The 21,521-nt window shown below is 30.2% G+C and overlaps 1 protein-coding gene across 1 annotated transcript in view; it reads left to right on the top strand.

Annotated features, from left to right (window-relative positions):
• Nucleotides 1-21,521, top strand: part of Epac (Exchange protein directly activated by cAMP) — a gene marked incomplete at its 5' end in the record, with an annotated part of 138,657 nt that overhangs the window by 14,327 nt on the left and 102,809 nt on the right.

Genomic DNA, 21,521 nt, shown 5'->3' with positions numbered 1-21,521 from the left:
TATTCTGTTATCAATGTTATATATATATATATCGACTAAAATACATTATTACAAATGATTGGTGTACTAGAAAGAAACATGATATTATATTTATATTGATTAGTTTTTTCTTAATATTTTTTGTTCAAACTTAGTGATTACTTTTGATTTTTAATAACCATACTAACTGATTGTAGCAGAGGTAGTAATATTGCGACTTTCAGCTGGTGTACTTGAATGCTCTAATCAGAGCCGTATAGTGTGGCAGACTAGGCGAGAATCAACAGCCCGCAATTAACACCTCTGAAATTCAATTAATCCTCGAAATTCCTTTCTCCTCTACATTCTGTCTCTCTGTGTCATGAGGTGAGAGACACTATATCATGCATATTAATACAGCTGACTTTAAACAATTAATTAATTAATCTTTAAGCAGAAACTAATTCATAACTGAAATTTAGTCCTTTCTTCAGAGGATTCAAGGACCCAAAATAGTTTTTCCATCAACGCCGGTTGTTTTAAAACATTTTACGAACGGAAGAGTAAAAAAGGGAAAATTTATAAAAAAAAAAAAAAAAAATACAAAAACATGAACAGAAATTATCTATACTTAATTATAAAGATTTAATTGTGAACTAATAAACTTCGTGTTCTGTTTGAAAAGACAATTTTGCTCTAGATAAACTGCTTATTGAGGAAGACTTTAGGCTTTAACTCTAAATGTTAATCATTATAATAACTATTCAACCTATCGTTTTCAGCTTCTGTAAATTAATATCGATATAAATAAATTCCAAGGTTGTATAACATAAAGCGCTCTCACTCGCGCTCTACTGGCCTCCAATACCAGTTGCATGGTTGGGAGAGAAACGCTGGGATCTATTGGAGGCCCTGATTTGCCTTCTACAAGAGGAAAACGAAGCTTGATTCGAGGTTTCCAAGGCTGATTGTATATAGGTGCAAATTTTTATTTTACCTATATCCAATTTTATTATTATTTAGTCAACTTTATTTTATTGTATTTTCATCGATCGATTTATTCTTCCGTCAACATAAATAAACTTACATCATATTAATATTTTTTTTATTTTTAGAATTACTTTTTTTCTATTCAATTATGTGAGAACTATTGTTCACACTTTTTTTTCTTTCTTGGTTTTTCTGTTCATTTGGTATGAATGAATACTTAAAACACTAATACTGCTATGTATCGGTCTTTTGACAATCCTGGGTATTATTAAGGTGTTTCGTCATCTGCCCCTATACCTGGTCAGGGTATCCTTCTGCGAAGCTTTTAGCGTCCCCGGATATGAAAACATCTGTATTAAGTTTGTCACATTACCAAAGGCCCCTGAGAAAATTAGATTGGGTAACCTTTAAGTGTTCTAACAAAAATGACAGGTTTGACGAGGGATCGCAATCAAATTAAGCAGCTGCAGGCCCTTCCTGGACATGTCAAACATTTTTACACATTCTCGGCCCTGAGGAGGGGGACGCCCAATCAGAAAGGAGATTTAAAAATAAGGTAACGCCCCAAAAGGGAAGTGGGAGAAAAATACAGAGGAAATCTAGAAGAGTTAGACGGACACTCAGCAGGAAGGCTTAGACGGTGGAGGACCAGACGAAGTCGTGAGAAGGGCCACGAGACCTGGACATCCCTTATGAAACAGAAGACACCTACGGCACTACATCCCACGGCATCAGCAGCTATAAGTATAAATTAACTAATAAGTAATCATGTAATAATCTATATTTTATGGCAACCTTTATCTGAATCATTTTAATCATAATAACAAATTGTAAATAAATACTTAGTTTATATACTATTATATATCCCAATATACCACTCTTTATTATCCTATATAATTAATAGTAACAATATTTTATAAATATAAAGGTATTTAATTGGTAAACTGGTAAACACACAAACAGCCTTTGGAAAGGAATCCAATTATAAAAATAGTTTTTTAGGACTCAATTTATAATCAATTAATTAACTTCTTTTTTGATAATTGCCTTCAGCGATTATCCTGGCATCCCAAGTAAATCTCCATAGATACATAGCAATACTTAGTGCCCCTAATGGCAGCAGATTGTATTGGAAGAACTCAAAGATAGCTATGGGTGTTTAAAATATAAATATAAATAAAATACAACAACTAACTTTCAATGTTTCTCCAGTCCAGGTATCATCAAGACGGACAAAAATTATTGTAAATTATTATCCGTAAATAATCGTTTCACTATTTAAAGTTTTTTAATCCTGTCCTTGGATCAAACATTAAACCACTGTAGTGCTTAATTTATGTATTTATATTTCATAAGTTTCGGGCATACTACGTATCCCTCTTCAAGGGACCTAGTATTATTGGGTGTCACAATTTTTCGATATCTAACAAGTTTTAGAATGCATAATTACTTTACAGTATATATTAAAATGTGCTAAAATATATATGTTGAAACTTGTTATATGTTTAAAAATTTTGACTCGTCCTATAATACTTAATTATATTTAACTCGATTATAATAAAATATATCCTTATAGCTTGAACATTCTTCACTAATTTATTTTAAATATCGTTTAAACGATATTTAAACGAACGACCAAAAAAAATTATGATCTATTGCGTTTTAATTCTTGACCTGAAAAGAGAATAAAAAAAATTGCTATGTTATTTCAATTAATTCTCGAGATAGGTTTAGTTTTCTCTGCAACCTGATCTAGATTAGGCAACATATAATAGACTACATTCAGCAGAAAGCAACCAACTCTTAAATTGGCAAAATATGAGATAATGTTGTATTATTGTTCCTCAAGAATTACTCTATGTTCTACTGCAAAGATCTAACCCTCCACTGAACCCTAAAATAGAGCATTAATATATTACTATCTTCAGTATTAGACAGTGTTGCAGAGACTTTTTTTTAAAAAAAATAATTGTTAGTTAAAGTTTTCATATATAGTTTTCTTTGTGATTTGATTTTTAATTTATGTCTAATTTAAATAAAATTTAACTTAAAATCAACTGTGTTGCTTGGCTGTTTTTTACCGACTCAAATATGCTTAAAAGTTAATCTTATATGAACATATCATGAATTGAAATTATCTTGGCAAACAAATTACTATTTTTGGGCTTGCTAATAGTGTACCGATGAAGCCATAAACTATTGCAGGACCTCTAGGCTTACTGAAGGATCGAGACTTCCCTGGAATCTCATTCAGAATTCCACGTTCGACCGCTAGCAGATATTCATGGTGAAGGAATTAATGTTGTATTCACAATAGCTTAGCCTCTGAATGGTTCTATCGATTAAACGTTGTTTTATTACTAGGACAATGGTATTCTGTACTTTTAACGTTAATATTCACTTTATTTATCGATGTCTTGTATTGTTTTATTTTTTATATCTCTTATTATATTTATTCAGAGAAGCAGGTTTGAAATAAATACTACTTTGTACTTATCCACCTGACTAGGACTGTCATGTACAACTCTATACAACTAATTTTACCAATACTAATTCTTACTATAAATTTACTACAACTAATTTTTACATATAAAAAATCCAAAAAAGAAGCTAAAATTCAAAATATGCAAAATCTTGCAGAAAAAAACCATAATAAGTAAAATTGTGTACAAAATACCGAAATCCTCCAAACGTTTTTATTTATAAGATTAATACACGGGAAGCTAGTCTAACCTAGTTTGAATCAATGAAAACTCTCTAAATACTCATAACCAAAAAGTGAGACTTTGTGAAAACTGAAATAATCAATCACCACAAACCACAACCAGTTACAATTAACGTATTTTAGCATATTAAAACTTATTCTAAAGAGATTTTTTTATAGTCACCCCAGAACAGTGATTAATACATTACCTATATAAGATATTTATTAATTAATTAATACTATTACTATATTATAAAATAAGATAGTTGACCACCTGCCGTGATAGAGTAAACATCGTGTCTATTTTATTTTATGCTAACCGAATTGGTTCAAGATGTTCATTGTATATTTTTTTGTTGATGTGGAAGAGAAGAATTAAGACACTACAGGCATAATTTTGATTGGTTTAATCCGACAGGGCACGAGGTCTAAGGCAGGAAAGTTGCCCGTTCAAGCTGGTTCGGCAAGTCTAGCCCTTATCTACCCTTAACGCGTTCTTATTCAAATCATCTGATAATTGATTTAATTTTCATTGAAGTGGGAATAACAATGGCTAATTTCATAAATTATGATATGATTAATCATAATCACCGAATTCACCACTAGCCCATACAACCAAACGTAAAAAAGCAAGTGAAAAATTAGGACACTTTCGATTTCGTCTTCTCAAGTAACACTAAAGCTAACACACAATTTGAACAAAATGATTTAAAAATTGAATTTGAAAGTTTATGTAAGGAGAATGATAGTTATAAAATTAGATGAAATAATGATAAAATTATGCAAAACTTCAGTTTTTGCAGTCTCCGATAAATACTACGAACAATAAGGCCTGAACGATAACATATGACGTTATTGACAAGGCCAAAGGAATGAGATATCCTCTAGAAGCCACCAGCTTTATTATTGTTGAGAAGGTATCGCCGCACCACCCCCACCACTTCCAGCTCTCTAGCACAGACCCTTATCACCGTCAACATAAACAGCTGGTGCATATCATGAGAACCGAATCCGATACATGCCGAAACTAAGCAATATTAACCAAAATCAATTGTATGAATTTCTTTTTGTAGAAATTATTATTAAATATGAAGTGAAGTTTTGGTTGTATTGTTTTATTCTAAAGAAGCCCAGGATTGGTATGTTATGTTCTTATTTAATTTAAACGATCTTTAACTCACCCTTTTTGTAAAATTACTACAATTGATTATTTATTTTATGTTTCTCTTAGGCTAACTCTATTCGTACGGTGGTTGCCCCATAAACAAATAAATAAATTATTATTTATTAAATAAATCAAATGGTATCCTTATTTAGTCTCACTAAACACTCTTTATTATATCAATCATCCAACGTTTCGGCCAATTTAGCCATCTGAAATTGAAATTCGAGAAATTGAAAAAATTAATATTATATTACAAAATAGTGGGAATAAAAATGTAACAAAAAAATATTGGTATACATATCAAAATATGTATGAATTTGAAAAACTTAGATAAAGCAATCTATTGTATATTATTAAAATCGAAAAAAAAACCTAAACAGTACAAAATATGCAATTGTATTCTAAAATATAAAAAGTCGTGCATTTAGGCTAACAAAACAACAAAATATGAAATACTATTAAATTTCAATATTCCTTAAATCATGATTATGACAAATATAGGTTTAAAATATTTCACACTTACGAATAAAATGTGCAATACTATGGAAATACGGTCTCTACTTATAATATTACAAAACGTTTGTTGCTGGGGAGGTATTTCAGTTTATCTTTACTTCTTACTTCATGTCGATCGGCAATTATCATGCCTAACCAAAACTAGTGCTTTATAGAAATAATTGATCTCTTACTAAGAATCATTTAACTTAAATTATTAGTATATAATAATTATAATTAGTTTCATGATGTTATTATTTATCTTTTTTTTTTTTTTTTTTTTTTTGCAGACAACTTTGTAAATCATTTCATAGCCAAAACTTAAAAAATGAACAAAAATGCAGAAAACCTCAAAATGTGCAAATTCGTGCATTACCCCCAAAACGGGCAATATTAAGCCATTATCAATAGCTTTCAACTTTCTTTTGATGATTCGAATTACTATCGAGATTTGGCTGAATTTATAGCTAGAGAACAAGTGAAATATATTTTGGGAAGCACTGAACATTATTATCTATAGAATGTTACACCGGGTGAACAAGATAGTTTCTGATTTGTTCTGGGCATAAAGAAGACCAATGTTCCTCCGCAGGAAGGACATATAGATCATAGACGACCTTCCGACCTAAATGATCCATGGCCAGAGATCTAGGCCGAATCGTAATTGCCATTGAACTCAAGTGTTTAACTGTATTTCGGGACGTCCTGATGTGGCATCAAAGTGGTTGCCTGTAACTTGCATGTGATGAGTTGTTTAAAGTTAAGCGAGAGTAAATGTCTAATTTCAAGCTATCTGTACCTAGGTGTGAAATGAAACGGTAGGCCGTTTCATTGATCTGTGTGAATATTAGTTAGCGATTTTATTAGAGGCTAAAGCAATTAATAGTCTGCAGAACTGTCAAAGGTGTGATTTGCTCATGATTTTTTTTTTCAATATTCTGTCAGTTTGATCCACACATACTGGAGTTAAATGTTTATAGCTCATTTTCATTTAAGAAAAAAATGATAAAGAGAAAGCCTCCAGTTTACTCATTGTTTATACCATTTTTTTAAAAATTGTTAAACAAAAAGTGAATAAAAGGTTGGAAGAATGTGCATTACTTTCGAAAATTCAGTAATAACGTTTCGGTGTAATTTAAGGGCGACCTCATCGAAGAGAAAAAAAACAACACTAAAACATCAGATATTAAAACTATAAATCAGAAAATTTAGTTCAAAATTGTAGCAATTAATTCTACAAATTCATGTTCCTTTTTTTCAAAAATTAATACTGAGTTAAATAAAATTTGAGCATAATAATCCAAAGTACAAAAAAAAAACTCAATATAAAATAATAAATTTGAAGCCTAAAAAAAATTTTAATAAATCAAAATTTAGTGATTTTTGAGATTAGGGTTTTAAGAATATTTTTTTTTCTGCCATTGTCCTGCGTTCATAAAACGAATTCATAAATCCTTACACTGTCAACGAAATCTAGCGTAACTACAACTGTAAGAAAACTAAATTTCCGCTCTTTCACCTTATATTAATGTGGTTTACATTTTATGACTTTGTATAGGAAAAAGAAGTTTTTAATAGAAAATAAATTCTCAAACGTTGCACCCTTGCATAAACAGAGGGTACCTGATCAATGGGTGGTGGGGATAACGCGAGAGCCTCATAATAAAATGGTGGCGATCAAAAACAAAATGACAGCTGGGTACACTCAGCCTCTGCCAAACCCGTAAGCCTCTCAAACAGCATAACAACAAAATGGAGGCCGGGCACACTCAGCTCCTGTTGGCAGTCACGTGACTTAAAAGATGGCGTGGCCTAATGATCACGTGAGTGGTTAAGGTTATGTCGAACTAAATTTGAATTTAGATCCTACGCCAGGGTCACGTGACCAAATTCTAGCCTCTGATTGCCTGCCTAAGGATCTCAAAAATGGCTTCCATAGTGGGCCAAAAAAATTTTATTTAAGAAAAAGCAAGTCAGATCCACTTTTAACGTTCTCACAAAACTTAATACTAATTAATGGCATTATCCAGAATTCTTTTCAATAATGATAATTGATTTCAATTCAAGGAAATCAATCGTACGCCGTGGTTAATGACGAATATATTCTTGATAAAAAATAGTAACACCTCAACTAAGTGTAAAAAAATAATATGCTTACTGTGATTGAATACAATAGCCTTAGTTCTGACTATAGAACACTTTACAGTAATAAAAAATATATGTACTCTGACAACATAAGAATGTGCTTACAGAATGTAAATAACCCTAGTGAATTCTGATCTGCTGTTAATATATTTAGATTCAAACCCCAAGGGCCCTATGAAATTGACTGCCAGCAGTGGGAAAAATATTGTAAATCGATTTTACCAGGCAAATTTTACACTGATATTAAGTTTTTTGGTCTATTTGACTGTTCCTTAGATTATTGATTATTGTTAGTGAATTATAAAAAATAGACCGCAAGCAACCGGAGAAGACCTTATCTTAGTTTATCTTAGATTAACTTTTTACCACGGTTTTGTAATCAGATTTTTTAATACAGAATCTCCCCAAAAGTTTGATTCGTTATTAGAATGAGGCTTGTTCATATAAAAGATTTGTAAGGGCGATCCACAGTGGATCCAAGGTGGGGGGGCATTGTGATCATTAATAATATCACAAAAATCTTTACAACTAATTTTTTTAACAAACTCAATCATTGGGTGGATCCAAGAAAGTTATTAACTGAGGAGCAAATCGGATTTCGAAATGGCAGAGGGTGCCGCTATTGCGTATTTACATTGAAGAGCTCTAAATATTTATCTTAGATTAAAAACAACTAAAGTTTTCACCGTTTTCATAGATAGGTTATAGCATAAATTATACTCTTTTGGTGTAAGTCTAAGTTTGTGCATATGGTTGGGAATCTTTACGATAATGCATTTATGATATCGCAAGGTGCTTCTTCTCCAGGTAACATTCCTATATCGGAGGATGTTTTACCGGAGTAAATTTTAAGCCCTCAACTCTTTTTCCTGCATATTTCGGTTGTCTTTTTTCATTGAGTGGCGGTCCCACAAAATGAAAAACTTCTACCCCCAACCATGATGAAAATAATCGGAATATAAGTAAAGGATTAATACCTGGCTGTATGGAAAATTCCAATGCAATTAAAAGATAAAAAAAAAACACCAGGTCTTACAGTGAATAAAAATAAATTCAATTGTTATAAGCAGATGATATGGCGTTACTCTCACTCTCCTGATAGCGTTCAAAGTAATTTAAATATCCTAGAGGAATATTGCACTCAAAGCGGTCTTACTCTGAATCTTAATAAAAAATTTATAATGATTTTCGCCAAAGGAAAAAAATTCTCACATACCAATAGACTGGGCTTAAATCGCAGTGCCTGTAATACTCTGTAATCATGTAACTTATTTGGATGTTTCGTTCTTTTTCTCTGCTAAATTTCTTAAATTATGCAAATATTTCCTTTCCAGTTCTGCCTCATCAGCGGTTTTACCCCAAAATACCTTAAAGTCACGCAAGAGTTGTGACTGGAAAACTGAAACCCAGCTATACGATTTTATCGTGTGCTCGTTTATTTCTTGAAAATTTGAAGTGTCAACTAAACATATGTTAAATAGAGAAGACAACTAAGATTTATGAAGTTCCTTTTAGACTTACCAAAATGTACGCCTGATTCATGTGTAAGATTCAAAACTGGCCGATGTACATGTACTCACTTTATCTGCAATAATGAGGCTGGAGCGATTCTGAATAACACCAAGTTCCGGATAAAATTACTACTGTAGGTTAAAACTTTTAGACGCTTTTCCACTGGAAGGGAAGTCCCTAACCAGGCCTCTGAGATAGACCTTAATCCAAATGAGGCTTGATGAAGGCATTGGCATGGGATTAGAAGGTGGTGTTTGCACTGCTCACAAAGCCCTCAGAGGATCAAAAGCTTTGTTAGCTACAAGTGGAGTTAACAACGCATCACAAAGGGTTTTTACCTTCCACTGCCCATTTTATCTGTTAGCAGCGGTCTTAGTGTTTTATTTCACGTTAAAGGTCTGTACTTGTTTTGGTAATTTATTCACCGCTTTCCGGTCATCTATTCTCAGGAATCAAAATATATGCTAAGTAGTATTTATAATTATAATTATAAATTATAATAATTTAGGGTAATGCTATAAATATTCCAATGAGGATCTTTTCATATGCACACTGACGTATAGTCTCCAGTATATTTCTAATATATTATAAATATAATATCTAATATATTTCTTACTTATTAAAAATTAAGGTAAAACAATAATTAGTTCGAAAGTGATAATAAGTATTGCCGTAAAAATTAAATTTGTTAAATATATTCGTCATTGTTTTTATTTAATTAATAAAATATTTCAAAAATGTCAGAACTTTTAATAAGTTAGTCTTTTAATAAAGTTTCCAAATGATATGGGAATAAGGCATCTGTCAAGTTTCTGTAGTCAGAATGTTTTTAACTATTAGTGGTACGGTACTTTTTAACTATTAGTAAGTCAACTGTAACATGCAGTGTGGATCACAAATGAGTATGACGACCTGATGGGGTTGAAACATGTGCGGTGCCGGTTCGATTCCGGCTTGGGCAGGTTGACTTTATTTCGTGGGGATCCATCTAATTGAAATCTCGACCCTCCTGCGCTGATTAGAATAGCTTTGTTACCTCTATTATAACATCTACCCTCTCCCACGTATTTCAGAAATGAAGAGTTAGAGGATAAACAAAAAAAAATGTGGACGGTAGGGAATGGCTAATACAGATATCGACTCTGATTGTGTGTCTAGAGATAACAGTGTGCTATGCCACATTTCAATCAATTTGACATAAAAATTTAAGATTTTATACAACTTAATAAATCGTTTTTTTTTTTTTTTTAGTTTTCTTAAAATAAACTAATAAAATATTTTTCGGATATATTCTTTATTTTTTTTTTAACAAAGAATTAAATCGTCGTATGATCATACATTTCACAATCAATGACAACTCTTAGGAAGGGATTAACTAGACTGACACTCACAAATAACATCCAGCAATAAAAAGCGTATCAAAGCTACGTAGCGCAAACAAACAGTTGGGATATGGATTACAAAGCCCTCCGCCCCCGCGGTTGCCTTCGCACAGTTACACCATCCGCTCAGGGATTTATGTCATGCCTGGGGGCGTGTGTAAACACGTCGAGCAGGTGTTACTGCCGATTGAGGATCGTGAAAATTATCAATTTAATTCCATTGTGAAATCCTTTTATTGACTCGTTGATGAAATATTTACAAGATCTTTCAGTATTCTGAGTAGCAAAACGATATCCGTTGTGGGTATTAAACGCTTGATTACAAATATTTAATTATTATCATTTTTATTAGTAAAGTTATCTTAAATAAAAATTAATAACGAAAAACGTTACATGAGACTATATAAAAAAAAAATTTTTACATATTCACGACCTTCCAATCTCCATTGTAACGAAAACTATCGTATTCCACTACTAGGGTAAATTACCTTGGACGGAGGTTTCGTATAGCTCACATATCTCTTCGTATCTTTAGATACTAAATCAATTATTGATATTGTGGTTTTGCTTTTTGGGCTCTATTAAAAATTAAACTTAGACTATCATTATTTTGCTCACGCAAATATTTTTTTTTCTTTTGGTATCCTTTCTTACCAAACAAAAAGAATTTTTCGACCATGAATTTCTAAACAGCTCTCTAAGAAACATTAAAGAGACCCCTTTTAGGACTCTCAAATTAATTCACTCCGGAAAGTCCCTCTAGACCTCATTCAGAACGAATTCTTTGTGAAGATCCGTTTGATCCAGGCTTGGATTAATTGGGAAAAGTAGACCGATGTATTTAAGCCTCTAACTATTATTGATGGCCTATGGCCTATTTATGAATATTTTTTTAATTAAAGATCCATCATACAGCCAGTTTTCTTTCCGGACTCTTGATTGACTTCATGGGAAGTGTTATGCGTTCTATCTGCGTCCGGATTGCACTAGCAATTTTAAGCACTATTTAATGTTTATTGTTATTTACAACTGTATAAAGATATATACAAGTAAATTTCCTGTTGGCGATAAAATGACGTGATACAAACATGTGGAGAATCTACCCATTAATAGAACTATATTAACATTTCCAGAGGAGAATATCTCGAAGCCATCTTCTTTTCAGACGCATAGGAGGATTATTAAGTAATGAAGGAGAAGTCTGGTTAGAAAGAAGTTGGTTTGGGTGGTTGGGAAGTTTGTCATGGAAGGATTGGTATCCGGTTCTGGCAATATCGCCAACATATAGAACATTGAGGTCCTGATGGATGACTTGATTTGTGATAAAGAAAGGAGCATTAAGGATTTTACGAAGGATTTTCGACTGTAAGGATTCGGAAGGAATTCGTTGGTTTAGTGGAGCTTCAAAGCTCAACTCCGTATGTTCAGATATGCATTATTATAGTCATGTAGATCAGTCTTTTCAATGGATTGGAAGTTTAGACCGTTTGTCTTGTAAATATTGTAATATCCTTTTAAAAGAAAAATTAAATGGTTTTAAATGTTTTTTTGATTGTTGTGATTATATTTATAAATTATATAATATTCATAAATACTATATTTTTAAATATATTTTAGGATAGAAAATCATTGTTGTGACAAAGATATAACTGATATCAATACAGATGCCTAATACAGGTATATAATAAAATATATTATAAATATTTATGAATATTCAGTGAGAAAATCTCTATTTTAGATTCTTTTTCCTGAATATATGAGATTCTTGATCTCTTGTGTCCATATGTTAGATAATGAGAAATTTCGCATATAAGATTCTATCTTGTACCACCATCAAGCAGGTACAAGATAGAATAGATGCTAGTTAGTCATACAGGATTTTCTTTTTGACCAACATTTTAGGTCTTGAAGCTTGTTTTCTACAAAGTATCAGAATATATGTGTAATATATAAAACACTTATATGAAGAAAAATCTATTTATGTGATATATTTGCTATTCTATTATTACAAACATGTATTTGTTTGATTTTTATATTTCATGTATTCATTGTTACAATTTTTAAGGCTTTTATATTTATATTTATATTTATTTATTTTTTCATATTATTCTCCAATTATATTTTTTTTATTACGAATAGGACTTAAAGTAAATGTAATAATCGACTTTTAGATAGTTTGGTGATTATTAGTAACTAATAATGTTATTAGGCTCTATAAAATAGTTATAGTCAAAATGATACAGAGGTGAAGAACTATAGAGATTTTGTGACAGTTTACGTTAGGATTGAAAGAGATGGAAGAGCAGTTTAAACTTAAACCCCCCAACTTTTTAACTTTCTAACAAGTTGAGATACCTCGGGTGCTACAGCACTTCTAATTCATTTTCGAAGCTGTACAGTAGATGATTTCCAGCAAACTTAGTTCTCTGTTTAAATTTATAATTCATGAAGTGAATTGCATTCACTTGAATTATTTATGTTCAATGAATAGTTTATGTTAAAGGAATAGTTCATTATAAACAACTTTATTGTAGTTGTAGTTTTTGTTAGTTAGATTAATTTTTAATTATTTTATATCAATCAATATGATATACTATTTAAAATAAAACTACATAATAATATAATTTTTAAATTTCTAATATATATATTCTACTTTTGCAACATTTCGGCCCTTTCTATTGGTAATTTTCTAAATTTATTCTCCTCAAACAAATCACTTTATTAAAATTATATATTTTCATATTTACTATTACTAGAAGTATTTGTTGCAAGTATTTAAACTTGTTTTATTTTTCTGAAATATTTTTAAATATATTTGTTGGGCTTTTAAATCTATAATATATTAATAAAGTTTTACTGTTAGGAACAGAGATTATTGTTAAAGTATATAAGAGAAGATATTTTTTCTGTCATATTTCGGAAAAACTTATTTATTGTTTGTTTTTTTCTATAATTTAAACTAAATTTGAAATAAATTTTCATTTTAATCTAAAAAAAAGCAGTACTTGAATTATTGCTTCTGTCTCTTCCTTGTAATTCTTTTATAAAAATATATAATCATATATATTTATATATGTATATAAGCATATACAATATAAGTGTCGTATATATACTTCTTTTCAATAGTGGTAGTATATAGCGAATAGTGACAACACTACCTACGAACTTCACTTGCAACACTTAGTTGTTAATGTATAAACTCAATACATTCTGGAGGATCAATAAATTTTGATAGTACTATGTCCTGCAATCACAGAATTTTATGAATAAATGTTTTAATGGGCTTATAAATAACAAATAATACTTTATCGGATATCATTAATCTATTTTATAAAATAAACTCAAACTAAACAAGTTGCTTTTGTTTATTAAACGTAGTTTTTAGTATCATCACGTAGATATGAAGCAAACATTATAGAAACAATGAAAAGGAATATTACATAACAAAATTATAAATTTATATACGATAAAACTGATTAATATAAAATGATTATATCACATTTCTTATTGGACGTCCATCTTTTTTATTGTATAAATTTTATGATCAAAATGGTATTCTAATTATGAATATCTTTTCTTAAAAGTGAATGGAGGATATCGATGTCGATAACGCCAAACCCTGATTACACACGACTGTCTGAACCCGAAGTACGTACATACACTATCAAGACGTGTCAAGGCGTGTCTAAGAGTAAAAATACATTTGTTTAATCACAGAATAGACTTCAAGTTCTCTCAGCTATGATCACATTCTGCGTAGTTGAACTATTTTGTTGGACGAAGATGAACAGTTCATTAGTCGTCTTTTCTTCGTTTATTTTCTTCAAGTTGAAGTAAGAAAAAAATAAATTAATTAGTATTATAAATTCGTTATAATTTTTTTCTATACTTAAATCAACGAAGTCGTCGAGTGGTAACCATATATTTGCTCTTGTCACTTTATTTTGAAGGTAGCCTGTAACAACTTATGCTTTATGTTTTGTTTTTTTTATATAATACTACTTAAATAATTATTATATAAATATTTGGATTTTTTTTATATTTCGATTTTTGTATTATTTATTTTTAATAATACTTAATGGCTACCTGAATAGGTAAGGGACTTGAATAATTAGTTGAATAATCGACTATAGAATCGGAAGACACCCTTTTAATTCCTAACAGAATGCTAGAAAAAAATATGGTGGTTGATTTTGGATATATGGTTCAACATTGAATCTTTTCTGGTATTATTGTCATAATTATTTATATCATTTTTCCATAGATATAAATCCCTGAAGATGGACAACAGAGCTGAACGAAGCGGTATCAAATACAATTTCAAAATAATGATCATATTTTTCATTTTATATAATATTACATATTGGGCAAGTTATTTACCGCAATATTTGTTGTTGTTCTTTTTTCTTTAATTGAAAACCTTTCGTACCGATTGACAGACAGGTAATGGTGCGAGCTCAGACAGCAAGTATTAACACCTGACAGAAGATATATCCGTGTACACCTTACTGAAGAGCCTTTGCCAACAGACGTAGTGTTGGCCGTGTTTGAATTGGCAGCAGTGCTCATGTTATTTATTCTTGAAGACACGTTGAGCCTCATTTGTGGTCCATTGATCTTTTTTGGGTCGAATTTATCTAATTATTAATTAGTAAACGCTTTAGAGGTCGAAGATCGCTTTAAATTTTTAATACGTCCTTTATAAGCATTTGAGTGAATATTTTTTAAAAAGCTTAAAAATTATTCTTTAAGCCTGTGATTAAACAGGTGACTCATTTCATACTAAGGTTTGGCCATACAAAAAGACTATGCTCCATAGGGCTTCCACACAGTTGTTGAAATGAAAAATTAACATTTTCCACTCTTTGGTCGCTGTAATAAAAAATAAGATACGGTTTAATAAATGAAACTAAAAAGGAGCATATAAAGTTAAAAGGCAGGATAGTTTGATTATTTGATATGTTGTTCAGGTCTTGTTGACATTAAAAATCAAAATTTGTAATCTCCGCAGAATGCCAGGATTTTTTTTTAATCGAGGAAAGCTCTTTAAGTTTTACTTAATTCATCACTTTATGCTTAATATGGTAACTACCTGCCGTACGAAAAACAGTATACATATAAAAAGAATAAATTAGCAAAACTTTGAGCCTTTATAGGCTACGTTGAGCTCTAAATGTGTTCTATTACCCGAAATATAGTTTTTTCAAAAAATAGAATTTCTTTAAAAAAAAAAAATAAAAAAAAAATTATTTTGTGATTGTATTTTTTCAAATTTCATAAACATTGCTATTCCTACGAATTATGTCATCAGGAACTACTTTAAAGTAAACTGAACTAGCTCTATCTTGAGCAATAACAGATATCTGTATGCCTAATGGTTCCTAAGCTTTCAAAACATTCTCTAAATAACTCATTTTCGACAAATAATATCAGAATCTTCTTAATATATTTTTATTTTATTTTCAATTAAATTTGATTATTATTAATAATTGATTATCAATATGGTTAATGAAGTCGTTCTAGTGCAGTTTAAAAGTGTATTTCTATAAAATGTTGACTTTATGATATTTTTGTCAAAAAATATATAGTTATCTTAAGAATCGCTTTGCATCTGTCAGTATTTGAATAAAGCCTGTTTCGGGTAACTCAAGGTTAACCGAAAGTCTTGAATTGAATTGGGGGGCTCTCATGAGAAAGGCACAACCAGCGCCCATATATAGCGCCATATAGTTAGTGCCCTTAAGCAACAAAAGTTCCTCCAGCGCCAATGGTGGGAAGAGCAACCTGCACTAGAGAGCCATATTGTTTGTTTTTTTGCCAACTGCAGTTCTCTTTTCTCTTTTCTTCACTAGCATCTTTAATGCAAATAAGGGAGTAGAGAGACTCGGAAGTGCCCCCCGGAGCAGAGGAGAGAGAGAGAGATATCAAGAAATGAAGAAATTCAAGAAATAAGGAGGGGGTAACCGGAGAATGGAGTAAATCCACCTAATACAGCATAAAAAACATTCATCATCATAAACCACATCATTAAATCTAAAATTTTACATAGCCCTGTTATTCCAAATTCATTAACACATCTAACAACAAATGTTTTATTTCGGCCACCCCCCTAATAGTTGTAACTTAGACAATAGATTTTCCTTTTCAGTTAACCATGTTTTATTTTTATTATATACAATCCACTCATACCCAACCAGCCAACCCAAAGTGAAGTGCGCCTGGCCTTTAGTGGAAGGCGTACTTCATACAAAGCTATTTAAATGGAATTTAAAGCAGTTAATAATGATGTCTCCTTTATAATAGCAGTGTCTGTGATATTTGGCCAAAATACGATTACAAAGTGATGATTTCCCAATTTTCGAGACAAAATGCTGTTTTTTAAAACCAATAACATATCAATTTATATTGAACAAATTATATCTTCCTAAACTTTTGCATTTATTTGTTAATTTTTTTCCTATTTGAATCTTGAACAACCGTTTGTTATTCCTGCGGTTTTGAGCGGTGAGAATTATATTGATACTGTTCACCAGAGATTATAATGTTCTTCGTTGCTCAAAACTTTTTTGTACTGGCGATAGTCGAATGTGGGTTTAATCAATTTAATTTTTTTTTAATCAGCTTTATTATACAAAGGAACTTGTATCTCCTTTTACTGAAAAAGGAGAACCCCCATTCAACTTTATAAGCATTGTAGTATTTGAGTTACACTCATCAATGAGTTACATATCGGTGAGTACACACCGGTTTTATTTATTATATACACATATATTGTTGAAAGAGTATTATTTTTTATATAATTTTCAGCCCATTCTTCTCAAGTTGACAGTAACCATACTCATTATCACTTCCTTTATTTAATTATTCAATACTTTTCTGCCTGTCTTCGTATTTCCACAGAATACCAAACTTGCCTCCTGGGACCTAAACCACAACGCAACCTAAAGTTCCTTCATTGCTAAATATTTATTCGGTTGATGTTGGGGTGGAGTGGAAAATTTAATTAAGAATTCCATCAGGTCATGAAGGATGCCGATGTAGAGCCAGTAATGAAAATATTCCCGCAATGTGAGTGCTTGTTGGGGTTGGCTTCCACATTAGAGCCTGCATTTCATTCTTAAATTATTTAGTTGATTTTCCATTCGATATTTTGTTTTTAGTGAGTGTTGAATAATAAAAAAATATTTTTTAAATTAATTTTGTAAAGAAATTCATTTCATTTCAATTCAATTTAGTAGATAATGAAACTATATGATAATTAAATAATTTTTTTTTGGTTTCATTAACAGTCATAGAATTGCAAAGTAAAAAAAAAATAGAATTTCTGAAACTATAGTTTTAAAACCAAGGTAAATGAAAAAAAAAGTATTACTTGTAAAAGATTTGAACAAGAAATAAAACAAGAAGTTCAGAAAAATGAAAACTGTATTGGACAAGAAGTTTTCTGCGTAGGTAGTTATTAATAATATAAACAATAATTTCAATTAAAAAAATTAATTCAAAATTTAAATTAAAAATAATTTAATTTAAGGTAAAATATAAATAGAATCGAGTTTCAGCCAAATACCTGAATGTAAACTCTGTAGTATACACTTATTTTTAAACTGTTATATAGGAATTAAGTTGATAATTATGTTTTTTAAACAATTATTACTGAATCAATAGATTTTAAACCATAACAGAAATAGTTTTTAAATATAGTTAAACAATCCTAAATGCTAAATTAAAAAATAAATAAATTTGATTTATCATATTTTGGCTGAGAATTAAAAAAAAGTCTAATCAGAAAAAAATTTCAACAATTAATAAGTTTAATTATCAAAAATTAGAACAAAGCAATTATATGAATATATATTAAAAAAAAGTAATGTAACTTTTTAAAGCATAGTTTTTGAAAAATTCCCGATAAGTGTATTTTTTTTTTTTTTTTTGGAAATGTAATACTCTTCCGAAGATCAGATTAGTGCTCCAAATCACGGGTTTGATTTACTCCTCCTCTTTTTAGATTTTTATGGTGAAACTAGTACAAACAATAATAAAAAGATTTTACGATATTTCATGAAATATATATTTTTCTTTAAAATAATTTCGTTTAGGTTGAAAAGACAAAGTAGTTTATGACCTGATGTGTTGTTTAATTAAACTGAAAAATCATTTTGGAGAAATATCTTTTAGTACATGAATTTATTCTCTTTGAATCTTGATTGTAAAACTGGATTGGATTTATAAAGTTGAGGAGTTAAGTGCGTTCCACCTTAAAGAGGAAGATAAATAATGTGGAAAACATAATGAAAAAATTCATTTATTGGAAAATACCAATGTATTCCCTTTTTGCATCTCCACGCCTCATATCATTAAAATTATCTTTTAAATCTTAATATCCTTTTGAATGTTGCTTAAAGAATATTTAACTTTTTTTTTAAATTACTTTACTTCCTTAAACTGATTAAACAAATATAAAAAAACTGTTGTTTTTACAGTAGTTGTGTTTATTTACAGTACCTAGAATCATGAGAGCAGAATAATTATCGAAGTGGCTATCTTGTCCTAATTATCAGAGCTTACAATTTTAGTTAATGATATTCAACCAAACTATTTTGACGCGTATTAATAATTAGCTTAAATGAGGAAGTTTGTGCATCCTCTATCAGCTCCCGTAACCAACTTAGATTCGTCAGGTCAACTTCAACTCATGACTTTCAATATTCTCTCCAAACTTCGTATTTAATGTTTAATTATAATTTATATTCCCTACCATCCTTTGATGCAATAATGCTCGTAATATTATGTATTCTTCATTAATTGAATTATATCTGTAACTTTACCAATTTGTAACCGAGCAAAACTGTATTTAATCAGTTTTAAAAACTGATATTGGAAATTTGATGACACTTTGAATTAATTTCTGGTTAACTACAAATGCCAGATAAAAATACTGAAAAATACCTCGTCGCGATCGGTAAACTAGTTAATTTATGAAGGTACGTAATTAAAGAATAAAAGACCGTCATAAACATCAAGAAGAGTAATAGAAATAATTAACTGAACTGAATACAACCTTAGCATAAAATTTATCAAGAAGCGTTATATGCTAAATTAAATATAATTTGATAATGTAACGTTGTTGGGTTCGATTCATAATAAATGAACCCATGTCCTAAAAAAAAGAATCAAACCTCGAATTAGCAAAAGATGTGTTAATTCTGTTTTATTGTTCCTTAAGTACCATTCAAAGCCCTGAACTGTGAACATACTAAACCCTGAAAATGTTTGAGGGACTATCTCTGTTTAAGTAAGAAGCCGCCTAATATGCTTTTAGTTGGATGTTATGGAAAACGTTTATAGTTTTATTTTACTTTAAGAGAAAGTATTGGGATTTGGCGAAATTTCGAATTCAAGTTTTGGACAACAACACACGTTTTGAGATCGCCTAAGTTCTAATAACCAAGTACTGCAAATTGGTGTTTGTGTATGTATGTGGGTGTGAATAGTCTAGCTCAAAAACCAATAGTCGTAAAAAACTGAAATCACATATTTAGATCAAATAAATTTACTTCAAAAAAATTAGAAATCACATCCCTCACCCCAAAATTATTATTATAATAAAATATAAAATTATGGCATATATAATAAAATTTAGCATGGGAAAACCTAGTCCCAAATAAGCCCTAAGCTAAACTTTGTAGATACTTCATCCTGTCATGTTCTTGGTTTAGCAGTCACATACATTCTAGTTTCTGATTTAAACGTACAAAGGTTATTTAAGATTTTAGGAAACGCCGGGGTAAAGCTATTGGGTCTCAATTTAAGATTCTCAGCTAAGTCCTAAAGGATTTGACGTTAGTCTGTAAACTTTGACTTGTTAAATGAGATGAACTAAGCTGAAAGCAGTGCCAAGTTGGCTAAGTCCCCTGTAATAAAGGAGAGCTTGTTCGATCACTTCCAAGTGACAATAGGTACTTCGTTAATGGCATTTTGCTTCCACTTGCGGGCCATAAGCGTACATTATCTCTACCACAGCTAAATCCAAGAATCCTCCGTTGGTTGAAGCTTATCAAGAAGGTATTATATGATATTGAAGCAGTTTCGAGTTCTTCCAGAAATATCGAATCCTTATCTCATTCAATTTACCATATTTTTAGAAAGTAATTTTTAAGTTACAGATAAAATCTGCTCGTTGTGTAGGTGAGACATAACATAGTTATAATAAAATAGAAAGAAAACATTTTTTTTTCCACAGTTTTCTTTTACAATTACAAATTTCAGTATACACACCAAATACAAAGATTTCAATTTATTCTTTTTTTTAACACAAACTTCAATCATCCATTCTTACACTCAACTTTTTAGGTTAAATTAAAAGTTCGGGCACGACTTCTCATATTATACATATATAAGGATGTGCGCCAATACTTATTTATTTAAATTAATTTTCCTTATTAACTTGTTTAATGGATAAAAAAGAGTCGAATCGAACGTAAAAAAAAATATATTTAACACAAGTGACCAATATTTTATAAATAGTATTGATCAATAGTTTTTTGTGATTGTGAAAAACATTCTCTAGAATGAGCTTAATTATTATAAAAGAACGCTTTTTTGTTAACTTAGGTTCCTATTCCGTTCCTATTCCCTTCATTGTTCCGTCTGACTTTATATTGGTATTGCTAAGTTATTATTTCAGTTTTTAGTCTGACTATTTGGTGATTATGTAGTTAATATACTTTGATTCAAAGTTTGTATAAGCTTATCTAGTATGATTATTATCAATTAAACAATAAACTTGATTTTTGTATGATTTGGGTGTTTATAGTACGTTTTTGCATATTTTCCGTTTTTTATTGCAAGTTTTTCAAATTCTCCCAATTTTATGATTATATGGTTACTGCTCCACTATTGTGGACTGTTGAAGTTATGAGTCTAAAGCTTTTCTAAACAAATGCAATATCTAATGCATTATTTTTTTAAAGACCAATATATTCTGAAATTAACGCCTTCGAACGAACGAAACTCTTCAGAATTAAACATTAAACAGGTGTAGATATTAATAATAATATAGTATGGTATAGATATAAAATTTTTAACTTTAAGAACCTGGGTTTTTTACTTATCTTGCGTATTTGAAACAGTGGAGTACATTATGAAAAGGACAATGTTAAAATATTTTCCG

Source organism: Halyomorpha halys, unplaced genomic scaffold (assembly GCF_000696795.3).
Source record: "Halyomorpha halys isolate HHAL.00 unplaced genomic scaffold, Hhal_1.1 Scaffold396.1, whole genome shotgun sequence".
In the NCBI taxonomy this organism is placed as follows: Eukaryota; Metazoa; Arthropoda; class Insecta; order Hemiptera; family Pentatomidae; genus Halyomorpha; species Halyomorpha halys.
Note: the sequence above shows the minus strand (reverse complement) of the source record. Positions and strands in the feature narration are given on the sequence as shown.